Source organism: Nannobrachium achirus (assembly GCF_963921795.1).
Source record: "Nannobrachium achirus genome assembly, chromosome: 18".
In the NCBI taxonomy this organism is placed as follows: domain Eukaryota; kingdom Metazoa; phylum Chordata; class Actinopteri; order Myctophiformes; family Myctophidae; genus Nannobrachium; species Nannobrachium achirus.
In genome coordinates, this window is record NC_137825.1 from 44,360,053 (window position 1) to 44,378,307 (window position 18,255).

At 43.8% G+C, this 18,255-nt stretch overlaps 1 protein-coding gene across 1 annotated transcript in view; it reads right to left on the reverse strand.

Moving 5' to 3' along the window:
- itga3b (integrin, alpha 3b) overlaps positions 1–18,255 on the reverse strand; it is a 58,661-nt gene that overhangs the window by 40,062 nt on the left and 344 nt on the right. The window lies entirely within an intron of this gene.

An 18,255-nucleotide genomic window follows, 5' to 3' on the forward strand; every position in this document is an offset into this window, starting at 1 on the left:
CGGGGACATGTTGAAATTCGCCCCGCCAACGAGAGAGAGAGAGAGAGAGAGAGAGAGAGAGAGAGAGAGAGAGAGAGAGAGAGAGAGAGAGAGGTAGCTCTAGTCCATAGTGTTAGTGTAGTTCTGAAGTTCTCCCTAACGCTATGTTCCTTTACCTCCGTATTCCTTGGCAAAACCGGAAAACACCGCCGTCTGGTCTGAAAATAACGGAAACTGTTTCGCCCCTCACCAAACCAAAGGTATCAGTGGACAGTTGAAAGCTTACTCTACTTAGTGGAGGCAGTCCGGGCCCCCCACCACACGCTTAAAATACATTTATAGGGCGAAATGAAAAATAATCCACCTGACGGAGACACTCTTCCTGGTTGAAGACGCGCTTCCAACGTCACAGAGCTGAATAACACGCAAACGAGACTAAATGCTCTGTTAATGCGGTCCTCTGACCTACCAGTTGGTGTCGTGATGGCGACGAAAAATAGTAAAAAACTAGAAGAAATGGAGTCTCCATCCGGTGGATTATTTTTCATTTCGCCCTATAAATGTATTTTAATCCTGTGGTGGGGGGCTCAGACCGCGTCCACAAAGTAGAGTAAGCTTTCAACTGTCCACTGATACCTTTGGTTTGGTGAGGGGCGAAACATTTTTTTGTTATTTTCGGACCAGACGGCTGGGTTTTCCAGTTTTGCCAAGGAATACGGTGGTAGAGGAACATAGCGTTAGGGAGAACTCCACTAACACTATGGACCAGAGCTAATATAGAGGGAGAGAGGGAGGGAGAGGGAGAGGGAGAGGGAGAGGGAGAGAGCATACACCCAAGTTTATGTTGAACACATTTTCTACGTTTGGTGCTGGGAGCCCTCGGTAGGGGATTAATAGCGTTCATATGTACAGTGTGTTGTTATGGTGATGGTGAGAACATTGAGCGCACACACACAATGAGTCACCTGAATGCCAATTTCATGTCTCATGTAGAGACTCTAATTAAACAAAGTACAGAACAGGGAAAAGAGGACTAAAGAGGAGCAAGAGAGAGAGCAGAAGAAGAAGAGGAAAAGAGGGTTAGGTACACTGTAAAGTTCAGGATTTATGAGCGAGGGTGACATGGGAAAAGAGAGGATGGAAAAATGGACCCTTACAGGTCTGTAACAAGACATATGGTCTTATGGGAGATTGGGCGTCCTTGAAATTGAAAACGTTTGAGAACCACTGCACCATAGCGATCAACAACTCCAAGCCAGACCAAGGCAAGGAGAGAAAGGACGAGAAGGGAAAGTGACACTCCAAGGTCTTGTTTTGGTAAACAGTAGTCTGTCTAGACTGTGGGACACCCAAGGAAGCTCAAGCAACCAGTCAACGCAAAGAGAGTGAGCGGTGAGCCACTATCTCTCTCTCTCATTCTCCCTTCCTCCTACCAAGCAAGCAAGCAAAGGTACCTGGGAAAACCTAAGAAAAGTAAACAACGCTTTTACAAGCAAAAGCCCCAGACTCATTGTGTTACTGCAAACTGACCCAAGGAGTAGCAGACTGGACTACAGTCCAGCACTAATCACTGCTGATGAGGACAAGCTCACAGGCAGACTTGCAGACTACATATTTAACCCAGATTCATCTCCGTAGAATTACGGTGTCGCTTGGCCAAATGAACTGATCTAAATGCTGACGCGTTGCTCGCTTAGTAGAACAGCTTTACCTGGGAAAATCTCCATAAGAACTCTGCACTCTGTACTGTCTGCACAAACCTTGTTCGACTACTCTTGCCTCTTTTTAGCGTGATGTTTGGTCTGAGCATACGTCTCGTATCTGATGGGCTTTTGCACGACTAGTGCTGAGAGACAATGAGCAGGGCCAGTCAGTCGTGTCTGCAGGAGATGGCTGCGGAGCCCCATTCACCGTACAAGCATGCCTATATGGGTCCAGTCTAAACAGCAGGGTGATAAGACGCACAGCACAGGTCTGTCAGACAGACAATAGTACAGTAAATTCCTGAGTTAATTAAACTGAACCGTAGAAAATGACCTGGAAGGCTTTGTTAGACAGACAACAGCACAGTAAAACCTCTGGAAGTGATGGTGGAGAAAAAAGAGAAAGAAAATTACAACAAGAAACAGTGTACACAGGTATTACACAATTTGCTGACTGCACTGTACGCGTAAGGTGGGCTGCCTATAATCTTGTTATTATGCCTTTATGCGCAAGCAAACGTGCCTCAGTGAGTGCCTGTGCGAGCATGTGACTGAAATGTCAACCGCTACACTAGTGACTGATCACCCACCCAGATAAGGCTTAGGGCAGCCTGTTCGTCACAGGGTGTGGCGGCCAGAAGCCCTCGGGCTATGAAAAAGTGGAGCCGTAACCTGGTTTACGAGCACCTTGCGGCGCTACAGTGAGTTTCACTAGCAGCCAGCCAACTCCACGGCAAAAAAGAAACTCAGTGTTAGGGTTAGGGGCGCACGCACACACACACACTCATATTCATGAAAAATATCAGAACATCACTCACTTTCAGTTGCTTCCATGCATTCATTCATTCATTCGTTCATAACTCCTTAACCTTAGATCACCTATTTCTGTTTTCCATTAACGTGGGGACAGACGCAATAAGACGGAAACCCACACACACACACACACACACACACACACACACACACACACACACACACACACACACACACACACACACACACACACACACACACACACACACACACACACACACACACACACACACACACACACACACACACACACACACACACACACACACACACACACACACCTGGTGCTACATCCTTGCAATACTTCACTACGGCATAATTAAATTATGTTATGGGCGAACCATATCGATTCCAGGAAATACATTGCCACTTGACCCGATTAGACCTGCTAAGCGAATAGAATGGGGATAATATTGAATGCGGGGACTCAATTTGGCAGATTAAATTAAGCATCAGTACGAGAGGGGACAAGGGCTGGAATCCATTTATGCTGTTGTAATGGAGTAATGACTACTCTGAAAGAAGATGGGGCATTGGCTAATATGCTAGAGATGGTGTGTAAGAAGAGATACACTACAGGGTCTTGTGTCTGGGTCTTCCACTTATGACTGCAAAGTGACATGGAAGTGCATACATGTGACTGGTCACGCGTGATTGTGTATGTCTGTGTCCTGTGTCCATGAGCCACCCGCCATTCATGCATGCCTTTCCCTCTCACAAAATACCACAGGCACTCTACATGCACACATAGACTAGCCTGACGGGGCCCGACGTCATCTGCGTTCACTCACTCATTCCTTCCACAGTATAACGTCTGGACTTCCGGGGATTGGCAGCGAGTATACTGATTATTCTCTGATCGGGGCCAATCAGTGACTGCTTCCGCACAACAAACGTAGTCTTTCCTGACAACAAGTGAAAAGCTTTCCCTGATTGGTCCATGTGTATGCTGGGCTGCAGCATTTTCAAAACAACAATGGCTGCCCTCGCGATGCAACAAGTGTAACTGTTAACGCTCTAACAATAAAACAAGCAATAAGTGCAGTTATTTCAGAGTTGGAATCAATTACAATAATTAAAAAGTAACACGGGGGATGCGCTAGCGGAGTTCATCGGCCGAAAAAACTTGTTTGTTTGCCGTTCTTCCGACTGGTTGAGAGATGTTTTGCTACGCTGATTGGTTAGAGGAGTCTGTCTGTCAAGGCAAGTACTCCCGCCCACTTTTCAAGCTGCCAATAGGCCGAAGGCCAGACGTTATACTGTGGAAGGAATGAGTGAGTGAACGCAGATGACGTCGGGCCCCACCAGGCTACACATAGACATCAAAGGGGGCTTGAGCCCCTGCCCTTTTATCCGCCTGTAAAAAGTGCCCTCTCCAGATCATGAATGCAGTTTTTACTGAGGTGAAAGAAATGCAAATGCCCTCTTTCCATGCCATACCTGAGGGCAGCATTCAAGAGAATTGCCTTGTCCAAACTCTGCTGAACTTGAACGCTGCATCATATGTTGAAAGAATTGCCCTCTCTGTGTAGAAATCAAGCATCGAAAATAGCCGACCTCCAAGCTGAGGTCGGCTATTTTCGATATTTTCACCAAAAGGCCCTTTTAGAAATGTCAGCCTCTGCCTCTCTAACATTCTCTGCGCGTCCCTGAAATACCCGCTGTCTTTCAACAGCGCCATGCAACACCATATAACTCATTGCGACACTATCGTGAACTCACTTGACTGTATTTTCAGCAAACATACAAACTGTAGCTTTCACAAAAGAATGCGTGGTCCGTGAGCACACACACACACACGCACACACACACACACACACCACACACACACACACACACACACACACGCGCACACACACGGCTATCAGACTATTTACCATTAACACACCTAGCTGTTAACACATTCACTTTTGTGTGTACCCACACATAGCAAGCGGATGAGTGCTGAGACGAGGGTCTGTGTGGTGAAGCAACCTGCTGCTTGCGGACAAAGACACTCTCACCCTATGACTCACAACACCTGCCACAGTAATATCCGCAGTGTAACTCACACAATGTGTTAATAAATGGACCGGTCAGGCCAGGGGTTGCGTGTGCGCCACTCAGAAACGTTATAATCAATTCTGTTTCTTAATTGGTGTAATGAACTTATAGGAGGGGTCTTCAACGTTTTCAGGCCAAGGACCCCTTAGTTGAGAGAGAGATGAAGCAGGGACCCCCACAACCTTTTCGTAGATTCCATATAGTTTCATCGTTTGACAGCACGATCGTCAGTGTATTTTGGATTCATGTCAGTTTGTGTTTCCAGATATTTAACCACTTGAACAGTCAATGCTTAATCCGGGACCCATAGGGGGTCCTCAGAGTTACTACATTAACTCATTAATTACATTAACCACTTGAATCCTAGCATCCCTATGCTGAGGGGAACATTAGACGAAAATAGCAGATCTACGTGGATCGGATATTTTAGGTAGTTAGAGAGGAAAAAGGAGAAAACCAAGTACAGAGCTAAAGGTCAAGTTCACCAAGAATTGACTAAGTGGTTAAATACCTGAAATAAAAGAACATTGATTAATACAACACTTATTATAGTCAATTAAGCTATTTATGAAGTATATGAAAAAGTTTGCAACTCAATTTGATACACTATGCCGTGAGGGTCCCTGCTTCATCTCTCTCTCTTTCTCTCTCTCTGCTAAGGGGTCCTTAGCCAGAAAAACGTTGAAGACCCCTGGTTTAGAGAATAAGCATCATATAACCTAATGCAGCACAGAAAAAAGAGGCTATAGTAGCTGCTTAACCATATCCATAGATAAGTAATGTAACACCCTATGGATGCTGAGGAGACGCAAACGTTCATTTTCGTCGACGATGCATTGGTTAGCAGCGCATCTTCATATTGAGAAAACGCCCGGAGGCTCGTCCATGAAATTGATGACTTCCTCTTCCATGTTTGACATGGAAGCACAGCATTGCTTAGCCCTCGTAATGATGCTTCAGAGTGATCATATCTGCGCTGTTCTCTGGAGAGCAGAGAAGATATATGATCGCTCTGAAGTACCATTACCAAGGCTAAGCATTTCTCTGTATGTAAATGTCCTTCCTACTGTATACTTCCAAATGTGTTAGTACAGGGGTCTTCAACGTTTTCAGGCCAAGGACCCCTTGGATTCCATATAGTTTCATTGTTTGACAGCACAATCATCAGTGTATTTTGGATTCATGTAAATTTGTGTTTTCAGATATTTAACCACTTGAACTGTCAATACTTAAAGCTATACTGTGTAAGTTGCTCAACTAGTGGTCAGTAGCGTCCGCGTCTTTCGGCCGTTTTTCGCCGCGGACCGGGCCTCACACCCCCGCGTCACCCCCGCGTCTGCCTCCACCTCGCCGAGATCTATCTTTAGAGGGGTCCCTGGTTCCTGTGCGTTCAGGCATTCCGGAGAAACGGAGTGTTTCACCCGAGTATAGATAGAGACACACAGGCGCCTACAAATATGGCCGCCCTATTGTGATAGCTAGCGACCCCACTTCAAGATGCGCTGTGATTGGCCGGGAGTGTATAACCCTCGCTGTGATTGGCCGGTAGTGTATGATGACGTAATTTTTGCGCGAAAACCGGACCCCGGTGAGGATCATAGAAAACATATAAAGAGAAGGCTTCAGAAGCTGAAAATAACGGAGTGGGTGTTCTAAAACTTTAGCGATTTAAGAGTTAGGACAATTTTAAGATTTGTTTTATAAAAAAAAGTTACATGGTACAACTTTAATAATAATCTGCTCTTTTTCCCCTCTACACCAAAGCGCTTTGCCAAAAATAGCCGATCTACAAGCTCACAACGCCTCGTAGCGCGAGGCGTTGTGAGCTTGTAGATCGGCTATTTTTGGCTAAAGTTCTCAGAATATGGACTAGGACTAGGGTTCAAGTGGTTAATATAAAGAAAGAGGAAAAAGGTTTTGGAGGACCCCCTGTAGTAACTCTGGGGACCCCCTAGGGGTCCCAGACCCCCTGTTGAAGACCCCTGTGTTAGTATCATTCATTGCCGTTCGTGAGCGTAATCCTTCCTTAGCAAAGCTGAATGAGCCCCAAATGAAAGGTGGTTTGTGGTGAACCATGGGCACACTTACCGACCGTTTGTAGGCAACTACTCTGATGCTAATTTGTGGCTAAGCAGTACTAAACAATGTTTCACTGACATTGATACAATCAGAATAGAACTAGCTGATAACATAAAGATTATAGTAGTGCGCTCATCTGCTTGATAATTATATATACCCGTACAGTATATAGTTAACATGAATCTCATAATAAAAGCAGCTCCTTAAATCTATAGGTTGGTCATGTGAAATGAAATTACTATTGTCTTGAAAAGCATATATTCTGCCTTTCATTATATTTGGCGAGATGACAGTTCTTGCCCATCATTATACATAAAAGAGAAGACCTATCACAAAGATAGATGACCAAAAAAAGCAGTCAAGAGAGGGGGTTTTACATTACAGTATACAACACAGACGCGGCTGAACTCAAAACATCTACATTTCCGTTACCTTTCTTCAGGCTTTGTGAAGGCCATTGAAGTTATGAGCTAAAGGCAAGAGAGAGAGAGAGAGAGAGAGACCGCCTGTCCACTGTACCAAGACATCAGAGACACATACTTCCCACCGATCATAACCACCCGAGGAGTTTGAAAACATGACCAACTAGAAGCAGTGCTCTTCCGAGCACAGGTCTCCACCAGGCCGTGCGTCCTGGTGGTGCTACTGTATAATAGGCCAATGTAAAAAGGGTGGCATATGTTCTTCACCTTAGATCTTTCATGGCAATCTGATGCTGCATGCATGATTTGAAGCATTGTGTTCCAAAAATGAGTTTTGCTAAAGTCTACCTGCTGGTGGCGCTATAACAGGCCAATGTGAAAAAGGTAGCATTTGTTCCTTGACCTAGTGGGAATATGTGTGGCAAATTTCACGGTAATCGCAAGCTGCGTTGATGATTTGAGGCATTTTGTTCAAAAACGGAGCAATCCTGCAAGCTTTGGAAGCCAATATTAGCCAATCAGGATGGAATATGAAATACAGACGGATTGGACTTGATCACATGACTATAGAGATACTGTGTACCGATTTGCGTGATTTTTGCATAAAATCTCAAGGAGTAATATCCAAAAATGTGTTTTACATAAGTCGGCCCAAAGGTGGCGCTATAAAAGGCTGATGTGAAAAATGCAGGGTAAAGGTTTATCCTTAGCCTCTAGGGAGTGCGCTTACAAAGTTTGAAACTGATCGGTGGAGTTATAGGTAAAACCACAAATCGGCCTGTTATAGCGCCACCATGAGGCTGATTAAAAAAGATTTAAGTGGTATTTCTTCCTCGGCCTAGTGGGAACGTGTGTGCGCGATTTCATGATAATTGCACTTTGCGTTTGTGATTTGAGGCATTTTGTCCAAAACGGCTCAATCCTACAAACTTTGGAAGCCAATCTTAGCCAATCAGGATGGAATATGCAAAATCGGACAGATCCGTGTCGATCACATGACTGTTGAGATACTGCCTACCGATTTGTAGGATTTTTGGACAAAATCTGTAAGAGTAGTGCACAGAAATGTGTTTTGCGAACATCGGCCACTAGGTGGCACTAGAAAAGGCCCATTTGAAAAATTTAGGGCAGAGGTTCTAGATTGGCATCCAGGGAATGTGTGTGCTCACTTTGGCAGCGACCGGGCCAAGGGCGACTGAGATTAGCTGCACACAAACTGCGAGGACGCACGCACGGACACACGGACACACGGACGGACACACGGACGGACGGAGGGGAAAACATACTCTCCCCCATGCCTTCGGCTGGTGGAGACAATGATGACAAACTCCCATACCTGCTGGGTGAAGTAAACAATAAGATTCATGAGCTGCTGTGATAGGAGAAGGATATCAAATGGAACCCAACCACCTTAAAAACCATTGTAGGCCTATACTGTATATCCCTGCTCTGCCTGCACAAAAAATGTTACACTCTTTTCACCTGTACATATATTGTTCCGATTGTATTGTATTGTATTATATTGTGGACACTTGTGCTTTGGCAATGTAAACGTATGTTTTCGCATGCCAATAAAGCCCTTGGAATTTAATTGAATTGAGAGAGAGCTTTGCCCTCTCTCTTCTCCCAGCATTCTCTCCTGTGGTCGCTTTCACGTTGTGGCGCTGCTCAAACACTGTAGCCGTTCACAATGATGTCAGACATTTCAGACAGCAAAGCGGGAAATGGCTTGGGTGCAAATGGCGAAAACACAGAAAAGAGAAATGCAGGAAGTGAAATGCAGACATCAATAAGATGAATGGTAATTCAGTCTCTGGGGGAGATTGTTTGGCTGGCAGAGGAAATGAAGCAAGGGCTGCTTTGATTTCGACCAGATACCGTGTATCACAGTGGGAAATGACGTGGAACGGTGCCACTTTTACCGAGACCATCCAACATCAGCCTGCACCTGCCCTCCGCACGCACGCACGCACGCACGCACGCACACACACACACACAGCAAAATCCTCAGTGTTTTGGGTTTTTTCTCTGAGTGTAAAAACTGATCCAGAAATGAGGGTGAAGCATTTTACATTTACATATCAGTTAGGGTCATTTTTTACTATCTCAGTGTTATATTAACTCTATCTTTTCCTGTACACACACACACACACACACACACACACACAAACACAATTTCTCCGGGGTATCTCCACTTGACAAACATCCTGTTTGCAGACCACCATCTGCCATCAGTGAAACAGTGACACGAGAGCAAACTCATTTAGAGAGACTGGACGTGCTACTGTAGGTCACCACATGATAGCGCACTACATTAAATACTCACTGTTCATTTAACTCTTGGCAGTTAAAAACTGACACATTAACACTGGGGATTTCATTGAGTGATAAACTAGCCCACAGTAAATCATCTTTCATTAACTACAAAACATATACAGTATATGCTTTGCTGTATGATAGCGTTGAAGACCGGAAATGGCCAATCTATAAACTCACAAAGTGTTGCATCAGTGTGGAGGTTGTTGGTAATGCTGTGTCACAGTGATGTCACACATGCTTAACAACTCATTTGCTGCCCTTAAAAAATGGCAACTTTCAGGCTGAACTGCCACAATTTTGTTTTTAATGAGCACGATAGTTCACAGATCATGCAAGGATCATGCACCACGTGTGAGCTTTCAAACAAAAAGATCCGCTTGGAAATCTGTTTTCTTCATATGTAAACAAACATGGCTGCCATGTTTGAAAGATGGGGTTGGTCTGGGGGTCAAACATGCATTTTCACGATTGCAATCAGGGAAGTAAAAAAAAAAGTAAAAAAAAAATAAATGCAATTTCGGCCCCAACTTGGGAAACTCGGGATAGGGCAGTCAGTTAAGGTGCATACAGCAAAGCTCAGTACCTGCCAATCATGTGCAGAGACAGAAATAGCCAACTTACAAATGCACAGCGCGTGGCATCGTGTCGTGTTGTGAGTTTGTAGATCTGCTGTTTTAAGTATAAATCAGGCGTAAAGGTGGTTGCACACTGCTGCGTTTTTTGTTGCGAAATGCGTTTTTCAGGGCAAGGAGATAGAGAGAGCAAGGGACCGAGTGGTGCGCGAAACGGGCGGCAGTGTGCAAACGTGACTGACATAACGTGAGGTTGATTTATTTATTTGCGTGCTCCGAAATTCAGTCCGATATTCGGCCCGAAAAACGCAGCAGTGTGCAACCAGCTTAACACATACATATATACTCTACACCAAACTATTTGGACATGTGGCACATTAGCATATTGTCGTTGTCGGGTGAAAACCTTGTATGTCCAAAACCGTTGGTTTTGCATTTTAAAAATCATTTAAACTAGTGAAAACAGCCGATCTTCAAGCACTTGTAGATCTGCTGTTTTCACTACTTTTGTGCGAAGGCCTTGTATGATGAAGCACCCGACACCCGACAACGACGATATGCACATGCACGTGCATGCACACGCACACACACAAACGCATGCGCGCACAGCTGCTGTGCATCTCGTTCCACACATCTCTGGGCGCCCCAGGCCCCCGGCTCCCTAATCTTTACAAGGCAACAAAATCAGTGGCCCCCACATTGAGCAAACCAACCCAGTGCACTTACACACCCCACACACTTCCCTCATGGAGCCATAAAATAGTGGAATTTACAATGCCCTGACATTATCTCACCCATTTTGACCCTTCTTGTCGCTACAGTGTAGTATGGGGGAAAGGGTGGGGTGCAGGTGGGCCTGGCTCAGTGTGGCTATAAGCGCCGACAGCTGACATTCTGCTGACGAGTTTAACAATGAGAGTATTTTGGGGCAGGTACCATATTGTGTACTATAACGAGTCTCTCTTCAGCCTGTGTGTGTGTGTGGAGTGGACGCCCTGCTGCTATTATTAACACGGTTTGAACGACGTCCTGTTACGAACCCACTGAAGCAGAGGTTTTCTCGTTATTGTCTTATCTACTTCATCCGTCTCTCTCTCTCTCTCTCTCTCTCCTCTCTCTCTCTCTCTCTCTCTCTCTCTCTCTCTCTCTCTCTCTCTCTCTCTCTCTCTCTCTCTCCTCTCTCTCTCTCTCTCTCTCTCTCTCTCTCTCTCTCTCTCTCTCTCTCTCTCTCTCTCTCTCTCTCTCTCTCTCTCTCTCTCTCTTCTCCTCTCTCTCTTTCTCTTTTACCATCAGTGACAATTTTAGGCTGTGCACTGACTGCACTCTGACATAGAATACTGTCAATTCTAATGGGGAAAACACCACAAAGCTACCTCATATGCACTTTTAAGGATAAAAAGACAGTGTGTAAACCAATACCTCGGTGTCGCATGTCCTTTTAAAGATGAAAAATGACATGCAGCAGAGGCATAAAGGTATTGAAGCATGTAGCTTCACCGGCTACGTAACCACCTCCCCCAATAAGCCCTGAGGTGCAACCAAACTAGCTTCTTTGCACGCTGTTTCTGTGCATTTGTACAACTGGGCGGTTGGGGGGGGACACAGGAGGATCCGGTCCAGTTTGTTGAGATAGAAGCGTCTTCACCGCGGGTACTTTGCAGTGAAAGCCCCACCACAGGGACCCTCCTCTGTAGGAGTCAGCAGGGTGCCGGTGCTCCGTGCTGTGCTTCATTTCAACATGTTATTAGAACCTGCCATTCATTCCATCGCTACAACAGGCAGACTATGTTATAATATGCCATCGCCAACTGATTGGACACAGGCATTGGACACAGGCAATAAATGCCATACCGATTACGGGCCAATCACCATGGATAAATGTAGTTATGGAACCATATTATGGAATATCCCAAGGCCTAGTACTGTATATGGAAATGCCTTGGAATATTGCATTTAGGGTTGCAACTATCGATTGTGTTCTTAGCGAAAGTTCTATCGATTTCAATGAATCGATTTCAATTAAGTCTTTTACATGAAGTTTGAATTGATGTTTTATAATTGTTTAAATCAATTAGGATGATTAAGCACCTGTCTTATACGTTGTTGTACAACAGTTGCACACAACAATACCAAACTATAAAAAGAGAAATTCATGATTCATGATTTTAGATATAATAATGACCAACAAAGAACACATTCTTGGGGAGATTTGTTTGACATACCCAGACAGTTGAGTCATAAGAAGCAATATCACAAGCCCTTCTCAGAACTGACAAAGTATATTGAGTCATTCATATCATTCTCAGTGGTTCCAAACTGGTATTCCATGAGACAAGCCCAGGGGTGCCTTGGCTTTTTATGATAATCACACATTATTAGTGCAGTATACAACTGTATGAAAGGTTATGAATTATTTGTTAATTTACTATATCTGTATTTTTTTCTATTGCCCAAATAATTTGTCATTAATCAATCAAAATAAGAGATAAACATTTGCACAAAATGTGTTATAGAGGCTATTTTTGGAAGGATATGAATACAGGTGTAGCTTGAAAATGTTACTTGCCCTTTAGCAAAATTTGAAAACAACTGTTGTACTGTAGATAACAAGGCTGAACCATAGGCCCAGACCTCTGGCTTAGCGGTTCGGGCACCTGAGGCTAAGATAGCCTTGACAGCGTGTCGCGGGTTTGAGTCCCATTCCTGATGACCTTTGCTGCGTGTCTCTCCCTGTCTCTCTCCCTCTTTCCTGTCAATCTTCACTTAAAATAAAGGCAGAGATAAAGCCAAAAACAAATCTTAAAAGCAAATGAGTTATGATCATTTCTTAGCATTTTTCCACGTTTCAGCAAATACAGTAAGTGTTAGCAACAGGGAGCGATAGTTTCCCTCAGCTGACACTTTGCTGCATTCAATGTAGTAAGAGGAGAAACTAGCCTAATTTAGTGGCAACCAGCAATCAATATAAATTCAATCTAGTTAACTCCAGTACAGCTACAGCAACTGTTAGCTCAGTGTCTGCACGAGCGCAAAGCAGTGCAGAATCTTAACGTGCATAAAATGAACATTTTTACTCATCAGTGCTCCCTTTGATTGTCATGTTTACATCAGGGTATAATGGACAGTGCAGGACTCTTATCGCAGTCTTGTCATAGTGCCACGACATTCATGCTTTGATGGACAATCTTCAAAGACAACGACCACTACCATCTCTATGACGGAATGTTGGACCACAGCCAAGGTCATCCATCCTCCTCATTCGCACTCCGGCAAGTTGTACTCCGGTTCATATGACACACATTAGTTCACTCAGTTATGGTGCAGAACGCCCTTTCATGGACATAGTTCCCGTCGGATGGACATTCACCTCAAAACTGTTTATATTGAAAATTAACCACTTAAAGGAGTAGTTCACCCCCAAAATGCCTTTTTTTCTATGGATTACTCACCCCATGGAGACTTGAGTAACATAATATTTTTAGTTTTTTGTCGCATTGCTAAGCCAATACTTTGAGGAGACTCTTTGTTGGCCCATTGATTCCGGATGGAGACACAAATGCATTTGGGTCTCCATCCGGAATCAATGGGAGTGAATTTACTATAATCAAATCTTTGGCTTAGGAATGCGACAAACAACAAAATATCATTTAACTCAAGTCGTCAAAGTCATTTTGGGGGTGAACTACTCCTTTAAGCCCTAGAAACTTCTTTGTACAATTTCAAAGAATAGTGAAAATAGCCACACTCATAGATTTGCTATATTCGCTATTTTTTAATTTAGGAAAGTTGTGGACAAATGCCCACCTAGAATGACATGCCCAAAATAGGGACGTTTATTACGTACGCAGAAAAAGAGTCGTAAACATCTGTGGCATTGCACCAAACCAAAGTCGTGAGAGGATGGATGCGAGTGAGATAAGTGCCTTCTTCTGCCAAACACAGGCATGGAGGAGAACACAATATACATGTTCTGTACATGTTCCAACAGCATGCTGTATTCGGCTGTGTGTGCATGTCTATAAAATCCTCCCAACCACCACTCAAATCTCCAACTTGCAGGAGAAGAGGGAAGGCCCCGTCAAATTAAATGGCTGAGTTTCACATCCTCAGGCCATGGCTTTCAGACAGAGGAGCTGGTCGAAGGAGGAGCAGTATTCTCTTTCCGTAACGCTATATATGGATTCGGGAGGTAAAAGGTAATCGCCAGTAGGTTATCATTCAATACCTATATACCCAATTTGTTTTGCACAAAGTGAGTTATTGAAAGTTGCACCTAATTAGTTAGTATGTAATTTCCAACCTTCCGATAAACTGTACCAAAACCATACCTAAGAGACCAGAGGCTAACACTTGGCCGCTTTCTTTTTTTCTCTCTACACCAAATCTGTTCTGTAAAAATTGCAGATCTACAAGCATTCTGTTGCGATGTGTTGTGAGCTTGTAGCTATAGCTTGTAACACTTTTGCCATATGTTCACCTAGTACGACATGCCCAGAAATAGGGACACTAGGGTTCATAAATACAGTGTATGGTTATGGTCTTGCACTTGTTCACGCCTCCACTCTGGAGTGTATTTGGATTGTGTCATTCCAACCTCCACATGTTCTGAAGGAGGTCTTATACCGAATGCTCAGCCAATAAATTGATGGCATTTGCATTACGTGATGCCTAGAGTCTCTACAATGATGTATCTATATAAAATGCCAAAATAAATAAAACCAAATGTTCCTGCGTCAGAGCAGAGGACATGACTCTCTTAAGAAGACCTAGACTATATCTTGAGAAATGACAGACTAAGCTTGCCCATCTCGTGGAGGGTTGAGCAGAACACTGGAGGGGTTTTCATAGGTGTGTGTCTCCCGAATTCTCCCTAAACTCATTTTCTGCCTGTCCTGTCCCAACCTGCAACCTGGATGGTCTGAGTGTGCAGAGAAGGGTGAAACATTCCAGGCATACCACAGGGTCAGGGGCCTGGAAGAGCCAATAGATGCCCAGCTGACAGCCTGGTCCCTCCTCCCTGCTCCAATAGAGAACAAAAAGGGCCCTCAGAAGAAGAAGGGGGGGGGGATTGTCTCCGAGACCTTACATGGTTCATAGGACGGAAAAGGGATGAAGAGAGGAGAGATGAATGCCCTGTACAAATTGGCCTCAGGTATAGACGCCGGATGAGCAAGGTGCAGCTCTTCCCAACAATAAGCACTGTCTGTTTCATAATTGCCAGTGGCCCCCCATTCCAAAAACAGTGTTTAGTGAAATAAATTTTTTCACATCGCTTCAACTGAGTCAAGACACACGTCTGGCAAAAGCCAAATTGGATAATTGACTACAACTTAAAGAGGTTTAGAAAAAGGGGGGAAAAAAGGCATGGTTTTGTTTTATTGCACTGGTAACCCACTGTCTCAAGTTCTTTTATCCTAATGTCTGGCTGACTCATCATGCATGCACATCGGTCCCCACTTTAAACACTGTACATGTCAGTACTGGTTTATGTTCCCAGTTCTCACATTTTTCAAATATTCACACCCTTGCTCGCTCTGAAAATGAGAGAAATGTGCGTAATGAAGAGCTTTGCGGCTAGCCCTTGCTGTGGTGAAACGAGACAGATCCTGGTGTTAGCAGAGAACCAAAACAACGCACATCATCACGCAGGCAATTGCTGTAAAATACTCATAGACACATACTCTGTTCTCAGCACTGTCAATACATAATGGATCACATAAGCTTGCTGGACTTTAAGAGAAGTGAGCACTTCTGACAAATGGCCAGGCACTTCTCATCTTCGGTTAGTATAAAAATACTTAATAAAGAGATTTTCCACTACGTTCCAAATAAATTGAGGTTGTTTTTTTTCTTTTACCGGATAGGCAATATTCCATAGTAAAATGAGACGACTCTTGGCTTGTGTTGTGACTGGTGGGAGCAGGAGATGCTAATGGCAAGTGCAGCTCTACACTCTTCCTTTTACAGGGCCGATGGGTCCCCAGGCCTCTAGCCTCTTTACCACGGCCATGTGGTCCCCCTTCTAAGGTTGCAGCCTGCGAACGGTGACACCGTCCCTTTGGGGACGGTTCCCAGGATAGGCCCATCGATCATGTGTCAGCGGGACACCACTATCCCTTCTACCAGTTGGTGGAAATCTAAAGCCACATGAATCTGCCACTTTGCAGACATAATGGCCGATACGTCTAATATGTTCTACCAAGATAAAGAAAGTTAAGTCACTGGTCATCGCTTCCTCTAGCAACTCATCTTTCAGGAAGTAGGGAGGCTGGGTTTGCGGCCCTATTTCCTGCGTAACTCTTCAAAGCTTTTACCGGTGTTGATGGGGCCACTTTCATCAAGGAAACAAATAGGGGAGGCAGGCAGCTAAAAGACAACACTGTGTGGGAGCACGGTATGGGGAAGGATGAGGACACGACTTTAATTGGCTAAAGGAAATCCTACGCTGACATCATTTGGAAGACCAGGAAGACACCAATCAGCTCCCTTTAAATAAAATAGCAATTGAATAAAGGTGTTATTTGACCCTCTACTTCTATGTAAAGCTTTACTATCAGTGTTAACTCTATGGGTGAGCAGTTATATGTCTAGTACTGTAAGTAAGAACAACCTGGAAGTGTTGCAAACCAATGCAAAGGATTGACTTATTTGTGAAACACAAATCCAGTTCTGTCACAGTTGAGTGCAATAGCCTCAGGATACGTAAAATAGAAAGTAGAATAGGCTACAGCACGTCACAGCTTTCTATTGCATTCCTGGTGGCTGTAGAACACAGAACAGAATGTGTACACATACAGTATAGGTGTTTGCAAGCTATTTGTTGAGGAAATGTATTATTAATGTGTTAATATTCTATGCTATGTTGATGAATTGAGTCCCCCAGGACATATTTGTGTTATCCTTTTAGCCTCAATGTCTTAACTGTACCTACATGTTGTTTACACTGTATTCAATCAATCAATGTAGCACAGATTGAAGCAATATGAGGGAATTAAGACATGATCTTGTAAAGCAAAAATGAAATGTTTTGGTATGGGTACTAGAGTAGCGTATTTTCCTTCATGCTGTAGCAGCAGCCTTGCTTGAGGATATATTTTCTTGGGATATCTGATTCCTTTCTGTCTGCCCCACAGACTCTATCTGCAGGGTCACCTGTATGGCCCACCTGTGTAACCTGCAGCCATGGCTAATGACAGTCCCCCAGGCATGTAGCTACTGTAAACCCCACCTCATATAGGCCTATCCTTGAGTCATGTATGACTTTTAGCTGTTATTTCTTTGCAGTCCTTGTTTGCAGTAAGTGTGATAATAGAATGGTTATTAACTTATTATCGCTGTCTGAAGCCGCTATTCATAAAATCATAAATATATCGAGGCACTGGGTGGTCAATGGAAGCAATAAATAAACAAATAGACAAACATAACATAATGTTGTTATTAAAAGAAACAGTGAGGGGAAACATTATGAGGAGGACATTAACTCAATAGTAGATATACTTCTTTACACCCTAATGTAATTAGTAGTCACCTCACCAAAGCATTTCTTATCAATTCAAAGCTATGTGTCACGGTTCAATAGCATGGTGTTGGTCAGTGGTTCTCAAAGTGGATTCCAGGGACTCTGTGGGTTCCTTTAGGAGGGTCTAAATTGGCCCATACAAGTCTGTAACTCTGACAGTGTACAAATGGAACCAATTTGTACACTGTCAGAGACTCAGAGTTAAGGGGAGACCTTGAAATGTGAACTTTTGAGAAACACTGCACTAACGTGACTACCACAATTATTCTATTCATTTTCAAGTCCAGCAGCCACACAGGTAAGGACTTCCGCACTGACTCAGAGCTGTAGCCTACGTAGACGAATCCTGTTTCAAGGACTGCGCACACTTGTTGCAAGCCATTGTCAAGGACGGCTCCCCTTCTCCTGTATGTCTACCAGCCAGGTGTACTGACATGCTGAGATTTAGACAAGATTTATTATTGATTGTATTGTTATTATTTTGACGTAATGCAAATCATTCGGTCATAAAGGGAAAGCCCCCCCAGGTTCGTTCGGTACAGTAGCCGCGCTGTGCAGTAACAGGTGGCTGACATTAGTGTCATAATGGAACTTATGGAAGAAAATGTAGGTCTATCGAAATATGAATAAAAAATGTGGAAAGACAAACTGCAAAATACACGTAGGATAAATTAATGGACAGGTGTTTACAATGTTTCATCACCGTGTGAGGGTGCATTTCAGTTGCTTAACTCTCTTACTCAAAACCATTCTAATATATAATCTCATGTCAAGCTTTTTAAAGCATTTAAGCCATTTATCATTAA